Consider the following 12,014-nt stretch of genomic DNA (forward strand, 5'->3'; position numbering starts at 1 on the left):
TGGGGATCAACAACTGAAAAAAGTAAAACATTTGATTGATAATGAACAAAGTTGACTGATCATTTTCCAAAAACACAATCAATGAATCAACTGTTATTTTCAGCACTAAATGTACCATAATTCTAAATGTGAGTGAGCATAAAAACATCAGCAGAACTCCACGAACTTTAGAAAGTGCACATCAACTGAGGCTGTTATTGTGTTGACAGAACATTATGTTGTACTGCACTCACTAAACCACACTTTAACCCTTCTAATGACACCCTGCAGGGTCCCAAATTATAGATTTTATGGTGATAATAAGACACCATCACAACTGAGGTGGAACAGAAAAACGACATCACAGCAAAACACACAAATATTGCATGACTGAACGTTAGAAAAACATAGTGATGTACCTAATCTGCACAATGACAATAAGCTGGTCTAATATAATTCCTTACACAAAAAGTGATCCTTACGTAGTCATTTTACAGTTCTCCAGGAGCAGACAGCAGCATAATGTCTTTTGCTTCATGAAACTGAACCTGTGTTGCTGAGACTCTGTTACTTTCATCCGCTTACTTTTTGTACAGACAGTCTGACAATGAGCACCATCAGACATTTTCATCTGTAGAGCTCTGTCTGGTCCGTCTGTCTGGTCCGTTCGTCTGTCACCAGAGTTCAATAGTAAGCTGCTGTAAAGTGCAGAGTGACGTCAGCCTGATAGACATCACACGCTGACAGAGTGAAGGACGGATGACAAAGAGTCAGAGACAGACAGGGTGATAATATGATGACTAAGACCGTGTAGGGAAAATACCACAAACACATACTTTTAGTTCACTCACAGTTCTTAGTTTGACATTCAAAATAATCACAAAAACAGGTGAGTAAAGGTTATTTCCTGCTGAGTAATGATAGATGACAAGAATGATTTCAGAGTTAACAATCTCCTGCAACATCAGGAGAAAAAAACACCAGAACAAACAGGTAGCACCTAAATGATCCTCCCACTGATTAGAGCATGTGTCTCCATCTGTGCATGTCATTAAAATTAGTTTGTAATCATTACGTCTTTGTGTATCTGTTAATGTGGCTAAGATGGCCCATTTGCTGCGCATGTGGCCATAAATTAAAATGTGTGCTAATCTCTTTGCTTATGTTAAAAGCATTTCTGTACGTGCACTTGCGTCTGCGTGCTTGCAGGCTTGTATGCACTTGTTTGTAATCTGTCTAAATCTCTGTGTCTAACCGCCATGACTAAGTGAGTGTCTCCACTCCTTCCCAGTGGAGCTTCCCTCCCATCAGCCAGCCGTCTGGCCTCGTCCCAGTTCAGGGCAGCTTAAAACCTCGGCTGTTTGCTCTGGAAATATTGAAGAGCGTGCACGGCTTCAAAGGCTGGTGAAGAATAATTCACTTTGTGCCCCGTCTCATCCCAATTTCCTGCTGTTCACTTCATAATTCAAATTTCTTCCTTGCTGAGTTCTTAGTGTCTGGCTCTGATGTGATGATTATAAGGTGCTGATCGCCTCGTATTCTTAACATGCTGTCTTATAGGTTTGGTTTTCTGATTTTGTAAATTCTTCAGGCCAGGTTTAAACTTCATAAAACATCGCTACTAAGTATAACTTTTAACAAAAAATAAAATGAAACAATAATTAAAATGGCAATAATATAGGGATTACAATGCATAATTTGTTTTTGTTTTATTCCATTTTATAATCACACCTAGCAGGGCTGGGCAATATATCAATATTACATCTACATTGTGAGATATAGATACAATAAAGTGTATTGCATCGTCCTGTGAGACTAGATATCGTCGGATATTTTAGATATTTTAACATTGTAAGTGTTGCCTTTACTGGTTTCATAAGCTGCATTACAACAAGTAATATAATTTTCTGAACTCATCAGACCGTTGTAGGTGTTCTATTATTTGCCTTTATCGACTAAGTAATTATATCCCAGTTATTGATTATTATATATCAAAAATCTTTTATGAAAGCACCAACAGTCAACCCCACAACAGCCATATTGAGGCATTTGATTAAAAAAACGTAGTAATATTTAATTATTTTCCATATCGCCCAGCACAAACAACAAATGCTGAAATGAGAATTAATCTGCAACTATTTTGACAATGAATAATTTTTTAAAGTAAATTGATAAAGCAAAAATAACAAACATTTCCTGGTTCGAGTTTGTCATTTGTTTGTATTTTTCTATTTCACTGCTTTTCTATGTCTTATTTGACACCGGGGTGTAGGTTTTCTTTCAACATTGCAGGGACACATACTGTATGAGACATGGTGTTTGTGGTCCAAAGAAAGTTTTGAACATCAAACACTGATGTGTTTATGCAGCAATATTTACACCATTTTATGGAGGAAATATCTTCATTTTAGTCAAAATAAAAGTCTGCTACTTTTGTTTTTATTGGGTGGTGACAAATACAAGTTCTAAATTTTAAGGGGAGACATGTCCCCTAGTATGTTTGACACTGAATTGACTATCTCTTTTGGGACTGTTGGTTGGACAAAACAAGACATTTAAAGATGTCACCTAACTTTTGGAAAAAAGAAATGGTCATTTTTCACTACTGTCTGACGGCTGACTCAGCCCTTCAGGATGTTGCGATTACAACAATTAACGCGAATTTAGCCAATTTCCACACATTCTATTTAATTCAATTTTGAATTATATTTTATTTATAAAGCCCAGTATCGCAAATGACAGTATCATAATTATGACATTCCTCTCTCTGGACCCTCAAAACGGATACAGAAAAAGTCCTGCAAGAAAAACTTTAATGAAAGAAAAATGGCATAAAACTCAAAAAGAGTGCCTTAGGAAAATCTCCCTCCCAGAACAAACAGACATGCAATAGATGTGTGTACAATCTCAGTCAACTTGCAGTTTGGTGCAATCAATGCAACTTTACAGCAAATTTGACCATTCATTTTATTAAAGTAAGGGATCAAATAATTGATCCATTAATAGAGAAAAAAATGCTGATGTATTAGAAATAAAAAAATCTTTAGTGGGAGCCCTACACACACCAATCTGTCGAAGAATTGTTCTGCAAGGGCTTAAATCTGACCCAAATCGATGCGTGTCTCTTCCTTCTTTCCTCTTCACCACACAGAGATGAGTTGCTGTTGAACACGTTTGTGACAGGTTGGTAAAGTAACAGCTAGTGAAGGACTCATTAATACATTTAGCAGACGCAGCAGCTCACTATGACTTTGCCCAAGGTGTTGCACCTACTGTCAGTTCACACACATAACCTTCCTTGCAGCACATGCAGACACACACGCATATACAATTTATTTGTCAGACAGACCGACACACCCACTCTTCCCAGCATATGCATGCAGAGCTTCTCTGCAGCTCAGCAGATTGTGGCAGAGCTGCTTCAGTATGCAGCATGTCTGGGTGAGCGGTGGGGGTGGGGGGGGGGTGGGGGGACTTGGAAGTGGGTCAAGGCTTTCAGAAGACGTCCGCAGCAGCGAGCCAGGAGCAACTCAGCTGTCTTGGCTCTCCACCACTCAATAAATGCCTTTCAATGCACACACGCATCCTGCAAACCCCTGCTGGGGCAAAGTCATACCTTGGGATGATACAAACAGGTGCACGTGCATGCACGCGCACGCACACACACACACACACAGACAGAAGCAGGAGTGATCTTAATGCTCTTATGTTCAATTCCTTCACAGTAAAACCTCTCAGAGCAGAGCTGGGAGTGGCACCAGAGAATTAAAGATATGAGTGAATACATTAGTGACTCCCAGATGCCAAATTTCTGCCTTCAGGACAAGAATCTTATCTCAGAGGTGGAGGAGACAGACAGCAATGCACAGTTAAACCCAGGACTTCCATGAATATAAAGAAAACCTACCGCAATGATAAAAAACCAAATGCTTTTCCCAGTTAGTGTGTTAATGTGGGTTTTTGCTCACATTTGTGCGTTTTTGTGTGACAGTGTTTGTGTGTCTGCACGGACATGTAAGAGGATTATCAGTGTGAAAGACTCAGAGAGAGTCTTTGCTTGCTCTGCTATGATGCTCCGAAAATCTAGCTCAATACAAAGCTTAGCAGCTTTCTCTGGCTCTCACGCACTGACAGCTTACAGTGCAAAAATAAAAACCAAACTTAATATTACACGCCCTTTAGCAGAGCAACCAATGATGCTCAAGGACAGAGCAAGAAATGAGTTTGAGAAAATCTGTAATCGACAATAAAAACTAAATTACACTGGTGTTTGGTTGATTTAACACAATGGTATAAAAAAAAAAGTCAAAGACATACAAAAGGCAGGATGCTCAGACATAAAAAACTGCCATGAACAAGTGAAAGGCACCAGAGCAGATTTCAGACACTATGTAACCCAGCTGGATCCCCGAGGGTCAGCAAACAACCAATCACAGAGGAGACGAAAATGAGGGAGTGGAGTTAGTAAATCTGCAACCGTCCCCCCGTCCTGCTCAAATCCCTGATGGAATTAGCTAAAAGTGCCTGCTACAGTAGTAAATTCCTTTTTCCAGGTCAAAAGGAGGAAGCTTTTCCCCGACCTCTCCCCTTCCTCTGTCTGTGTTTGCCAACAGTGGACTCCAGCTGAACCCTGTCACAATTACTGACTCAGTGTCTGTAATCTGCAAAGGTGAGTTTTAATACTCATAGCTCTGATACACATGAGTCATTAAAGAGAAACTACACCCCCAGACAACCTTTTTAGGTTATAAATCAATATATATGGGTTTTTAGTAGTCTTGTTGAGTAATTCAGGTCCTAATCTTGACATTGGAGCACAAAGTATTAAAATTAATACTGTACATAGAGACTGCCCTCTTAAGGTTGAGACCTGGCTATTGCAATTGAATTTGCTATTAGCTGATGGGTTGCCATCGTGCATGTTTTAGTCACTAACCAAGCCTCCCGTTGCCACCCTTTTATCACCCTGAGGTCTGAAGTTTTGTTTTAATATGTTTTCTTTTTTGGATTTTTGAAACTGGATGTTATGACCGTTTATACAGTCATCCTGGTTGTTTTTGTCTCAGGGCAGGCCACTCAAATAAATAAATCAAATAAATACTACTCAATAATACCCAAATAAATTCACAAGATACTGTAAATCTGAAGGATTTTGAGATACCTAACAAAACTGAAGTACCATTTATGCTCAATGTTAGAAATGTATACAGACATGGACAGAGCCCTCCTACCGGAGACAATCTGATAAGAATAACTTTACCTTGTTAATATGGACTTCATAACTGTTTTGTAATGCAAAATAATGGAGCTGAAAACATGCGGTTAAAAAAATGCGATTAACTATTGAAGTTCTGCAATCATTTGTGATTTTAAAAAATTGATCATTTGACAGCCCTAATTTAATGGCCTCACAGACTACCGCCATCTTCAACTCTGACCCTGTTAAAATCTACGTTATTTGGACATTCTCCACTGGACTGGACCAAACTGAACTGAACAAAGTTGCAGCCCCAACACTCGTGCCACTGGAGCGGCTTAAGACATTATAATGTTATCTCATGTTTTTTTTAACTTGTAAATTATTAGGTAGTTTTACCTTTCCAAAAAATATCCATGGAAGAAAGTCAGAGATGGGAGAATCACTCTGAAAAGTAAGTGTATTCTTTACTTTTTAAGGGGTCATAATAAGACTGAAAAATTTGTTGTAAATGTCAATAGATGGAGGATAATCCTACCTGAGTTTTAAAAAAACGTTTACTATGTTTACTATGAACAAACAAATATGTGGACGTGTGTGAGTTTCAGTAGAACTGAAATCATCTTTTAAAATTATGTTATAGCAGATGAATTATTTACATATTGCTGTTATTATTCTGCTATTATTTATTTTGATTATCCCCAATGAGATGATCTCATTGGACATTTTCATGATGTAATATGTTTTTAAATGCCTGCGCATCATATTTATGATGCTGGCAGCCTGACCCAGGTCGATACGTGACATGATTCATTTGTCCCAGTTGATATGAATGCGTTGAAGTTGAATGAAAACAACATAAGGTCTGAATGACATTAAAGTCCCTGAGGGACTGCACTGCTGAACAGGATGAAAATGCCAATACACTGAAAGAGAAATGATGACTTACAAATTTCTCATCTGCATTACTGTACGTCGCCATTCAGCAAAAACAGGATGAGCCCTTGAATGACTCGCAGTGAAATAATAAAACCAAACCAGTTTAATCTGACTCCCACAAAAACCCTGCTGATCATTCAGCTCTGTCAGCATTTTATGCAGTGTGTGTGTGTGTGTGTGTGTGTGTGTGTGTGTGTGTTTGTGTTTGTGTGCGTGTGGGAGTACATGTAGCCACAGGTCATTAAATGACGTGTGGGCTGACACAGCTACAGGAAGCAAGAGGAAACAGTGTGTTATATTCTGGTCGAGGTGTGAGCAGATTTGTTATCAACTGACAGATGCAAAGCTGAAAAATTTACGAGGAGCCACACCTCTAATACCCCCCACACCCCTCAACACACAGACGCACACACAGACACACATGTCTTTGTCCTTATTAATTATTAATTCTTCCATCATCTGTGCTGAGCTCAGAAGGACATCTCCCCTCTTTCTGCAAAGACGGCACAAATGCTTTTGAGTACTTGTAATCAATAAGCCAATATACAGATCTGCTCAGCCTTGCAAAGTGAACTTTCTTTATTAAACAACATTGTGTGGCAAACCACACATGGCATATTTTGAATAACTAGCTGCAGGCCATTCAAAATCAGTCTGATCCTTTCAGAGGGTCCTACCTAAAAACTATAATGGTGCAAACAAGAATCCACCGAGGAGTTTCTACCAAGAACCCTTTTATTTTTCAAGGTTTCATCATTTTTTAATTAACTATTGTGTGTCATGAAATGATGGTAAAGACATCCGAATAGAAACATGGGTAAAGAATTGAATATTTGAGAATCAGTATCTTTAACAGCTATGCTTGTAACGATCCCTGAAGAACTATTTCTTCCTAAAACAGGTTTACTGAATTAAAAGTCTTAGTGTTATACTTTTTCCCCACCAGAATTTGCATGTGTATGCAGGTTTTTCAGATTGCTAGCCGAAGATGAGAAACAGGTTAATAGCAGCATGGAGGCCAAGGAAAATGTGACAGTGGTTACTTCTTTTTTAAACTCGGTACGGAATAAATGTTCGAATGCTGCTTGGGCATAGAGAGATGGTATTTTCTGATAGCCTGTCATTGCATCGGGCCACCAAAGGGGCTAAAATGAACACGTCCACTTCTGTGTTTTGTTTTCATCATTGCCCACGTGGATCAGAGCTGGAGACAACAAAAAACCCTGACTATTGCAGAGACATTTGTCAAATGTTAGTGGGTTTTAGTAAGCTTTACAGAAAACCCTTGAAGAACCCTTAAAAAAACAGGTCTTTGAAAGAAAGACAAGTTTAGTTTCACAAAGAACATTTTCTTCAGTAAAGAAGGGTTCGTCAGGTTACATTATTCTGGGTAGAACGTCAGCCTTTCAGGAAGAAAACCTTTTTTTGTGTGTATACGGTATAAAAAGTGCTCAGCTGCTGTTTCTGTACTTGCAGGCTAAGCTGAAATCCTCAAAGACAAAGAGAAAATACAACCTCTGGGAAAGAGGCAAGGACACACACACACACACACACACACACACACACACACACACACACACACACACACACACACACACACACACGAGGTGAAAGTCAAGCTGAGGAAATGGCAGACTGTCTGGGGGAGACCCCTCTCTTCCTCCTCAGAGGAGACATAAATAGACGGAAATTTCTGGTCCAGTGCCAGGATTTCTACTGCTCATATTTCCCAGAAAACTAAAGGATTCCCACCTGGAGATGAGGATGAACGTACCTCTGTGTGTTTGTGCGCTTTCTGTGTGCGTGTGCACACTATCACACAAAACAACCAAATCAATCTATTTGGATTAATTTTTTTGGTTTGACACATTCAGATAAACACGCGTTCATCCCATTCCCACGCGCCCCCTTTTCTGTTCCCCTTATTTTATCTCCCCCCTCCCCCCTTCTTCTCCATGGCAACACAGAATGCCATTGCGATGATGTCACCCCCTCACATAGAAACAGAGGCATTACCTCATCACCTCACACTCACCCCTTCATATCTCTCTGTGTTGGGTGGTTTCAGACTCACCCAGTCCCTCAGCCAATCACCTCTCAGACTATTCCCTTGACCTTGGTGAACATAAGCTCAGCAGCATTTACCCCAGCATTAACCCCTGGTGAGTTTGGTTTTTTGCAACATTTAAAGACCTGAAACACAGTGGAGCAGAGCAGGCCGTGCATTTTAAACAGTAGCTATAATTGCGTCCTGTGTATCTTTGGCTCTGCACGGACTGTGGGAGACAATCTCTTTATTTGTGGCCCGGTGGGTCCATTCAGCTGGTAAACAGGAGCCCTGGCAGACTGTGAGTAAGTGATGTGCACGGCAGCAGTTTCCTTTGTGACTGTTAAGCCTCCCTGACTGACTGACTGTCAGCACGGTCGGTCCAGGACCGCCTCACTTGTTCCACTGCGAGGAAATGATAAAAGGCTTCAGCGAGCTCTGGGAACCATGATGAGTGTTGTTCAGCAGGATTCAGTAGAGACAGCAGAGCTCCTGTTCTTTATCAGGTCTCTTTCACAAAACAGTTTAGAGTGTCGTCGGTTTCTCCAACAGCTTAATCACAAACAAAGGAAACTGAACCTCCAAGTGAACCCAGTGGGGGGTGAAATCAGCCCACGAGTCACTTCAGGTGACACATTTTCACGCAGGGCTGACATAATCAAATAAAAATAATAATCACAAATCTATGCATTAAGTATCCAACTGTCTTGGCATCCATGCTTTAGTTATTCAATAATTCTTTAAAATCAGAATGCAGGTTGTTTTTTGTATGATGAAGTATCTTAAAATGTCTGAATGCTGACGAAGATGGCAAACTTTTCACGAAGCGCTTAAGGTCAAATACAACACTGACAGGACTCGATAAAAATGCTGGCATTAATCTTCCTCACTTTAATTACATTCAGGGTTTAAGTCTGGAGTTTATCGAACGTGACAAAAATGAATTTTCAAAGTGTGATTAAAGTAATGTCGCAGGAGCCAAAGGTTAGAGCTCAGGAGCAGGTGATTAATCAAAAAGCGCCAACACACAGGACGACTCCTTTTTCCTTTCTGCAAGTGTTATCAGCAAGTATGAACCCTGTGACGTTACGGCAAGGAGGACGAGGAGCTCTAGGTGAATAAGACTCAGAACAAAGTGACGATGTAGGAACGCTCATAAAAATGTCAATCAAAAATCGAACAGCTTTAGTGCAACAATGACTGACAACATTAGATTAAATAATGGATTTCAAAGTGTATATGATGGACTCTTTACTCAATAAATTATCATATTGAAAATCCTTTCACAATAACATATTTATAAAGCTGTAAAATGCTGAATATCATATTTACACCTGTTCAAAGGAAACAAAGTAGGTGTGTATATTTCAGTTCAGATATGCGCAATATGGAAAAAAATCATACTGCTATTCTTTTGACTGATATTGCGATATGAGCGGGGATTCTATCAAGAATGAAACATTTTGCATTTTATTTTCACAAAAATCTATAAAAATATAGAAACACTTTATGATTTGCTGATGTTTTCAACTATCAACATGTGGAAGAATCTAATCACATGTGGATGCAGTGTGATAAATGTGATTTTATGTAATAAAAACATGTGGCCACATGGAGCAACATGTGGAAAAATGTCACCACAGGCTTTACATGGGAATTTACACGGGCTTCACACATTGACATTACACGAAAAAAGTGCTCAAAAATTAGGATTTTCCCAAATGCAACATACATGTTTTATAAATGAAAAGCACATGTTCCACATACATCACATGTGAACATAAACAGTCACATTGTAGCGTTGTAGGGCCATTTTACAAATATTATGCAACTTTGCAAGACATGCATGGTGCATTCTCCATAACTATGCATAAATAGAAATATATATGGCCCACTTCCTTCAAATGTACAAATGTACATGTGGAAATAAAATTTAGCACAATGTTACTTCTGGCTTCTTTGGTGTAAAATAAAAACTACACTCCCCATGATCAACAAAAAAGTTCTCCCCTTTGACAGATACACACACATGCGTCAGGTTTAGGCTGATGAAGTATGGGGATATCCAGTGATAATAATAGAGTCCACACACACAGTGTCAGTCACATGTGGGACAGCAGGGTTTGATTCATTGTCTTTTGTTGACAAAAGAGGGAAGTCACTAAAAATTATGAGTTTTTGAAACCAGAGGGACAGAAGTGCACTGCATCATTAGAGAAGTGAAAGACAATTTAAAGAGGAATCAGTAAATCACGTAAAACCCACAGAGTGACAGTACCTACAGCCCTCTGACAGACTCGTTACTTTACGAGATACTGTGCATTAGAATGAAGAAAGTTTTAAACCCAATGATGGAGTTTTTGTGTTTTATATGTATGTCAGTTTATGAAGAGGTTCTGTGTGAACCCAAGAGGGGAAGTCGAACAGCTGATCCACCTGACTGATCACACAAACACACAGCACATCATCAGCGTGAACATGTGAAACAATAGAAATCATTTTTCACATGACCTCGTTCTAGTTTCTCAGCTGTTAGGATCTGATGTTTATTTACTGTCTTATGACAGTGGTTTACGTCATTTTTTCAGTAATGTGCCCCCTTTTTACAGCTGAGTACTCCCTGACCAGCACACAACATTTTTGGTAGAAATCCAAAGTGAACAAACATTAACATGATTGCATTTGTTGCAGCAGTTGATCAGTAAAGGATACTGAATATAAAATGAGGTTTATCAAACAAATTTACACTTTTCATTGCACTTATGATAGTATATTTTCTTAGGAATTATCTTTGATTGATATTTTTTAAATTAACATTCAAAACAAAATCTCACTTAACTACTGCAGTACACCAAAGTACCCCTAGAGGTACTCATTCCCCTATTTGAGATTTACTGTTCTCTGTGAAACTATGTTTAATATTTTTGTATTTTTTTGCAAACTTCATAGACAAAACAATATATCCTTCAATTAAGAAAGTCAAATGATGATTATCAATATGTTTAAAATGTACAACTTACATGTAAATTAAGATATAAAAAGTCCCTAAAACTTTAAAATGTGTATAAAAGGATTTCGTTAACTTGCTCTACATTATTTTAAAAAAAAAAAAAGGTGAACTTAAAAATGATCCCTTCCTGCAGACAAACGCCAGAAATGCCACCAACATAAAGCAGACTTTCATGACCATGGCTGAAAAGATCAAGAAGCGATCAAAAAGTGATAATTTGCCATAATCCCAATGTCATTAGTAATCTCTGTGGAATTTAACAGCAGTAGCTTCTAGCTTCTTTAGTTGATTCATTGATTAATCAATTAAAAGAATAAATAATCAGCAACAATTTCAATTGAATTATAATTTTTTAAGCAAAAATGCAGAAAATCTGTTGATTCTGAAATGTGACAGTTTGTTACTTTTCTTTACTTTTTTCTTGATCATACAAATTACAGTTAGGGTCAAGAGAAGGTCATGTACTGTAAAGAAAATGTAAAATTATTTGTATTTGAACTGCTAGTCAGACAAATAAGACATTTGATGAGGTCAACTCAATTTATAGAAACAATTATCAAGAAAAGTCATCAGAATAATCAGTAATGAAATATAATTGTTGCAGAACGATTCAACAGACTGCAAAACTGACGAAGAGCCAGAAAGAGACAAAGTTCTCACAATAATGAAAACTTTGGACAAACTCAATCTACTGAGGAAGACCATGTGATTTGGTAAAAAGCCCCAGCAGCAGAGGGTGAGTTGACTTGAAGTTAAGATTGTTTTGTTAAAAGTTTCACTCTGTGAGGCCTGAGCAACGTCATCCTCAAAAACTCTATAAACATTCAGCCGCGTACTTTCAC

The 12,014-nt window shown here is 38.5% G+C and overlaps 1 protein-coding gene across 2 annotated transcripts in view; it reads right to left on the reverse strand.

Moving 5' to 3' along the window:
- The window catches only part of limk1a (LIM domain kinase 1a), a 66,812-nt gene that overhangs the window by 37,187 nt on the left and 17,611 nt on the right, over positions 1-12,014 (reverse strand). The window lies entirely within an intron of this gene.

This window comes from Plectropomus leopardus, chromosome 5 (genome assembly GCF_008729295.1).
Source record: "Plectropomus leopardus isolate mb chromosome 5, YSFRI_Pleo_2.0, whole genome shotgun sequence".
In the NCBI taxonomy this organism is placed as follows: Eukaryota; Metazoa; Chordata; class Actinopteri; order Perciformes; family Serranidae; genus Plectropomus; species Plectropomus leopardus.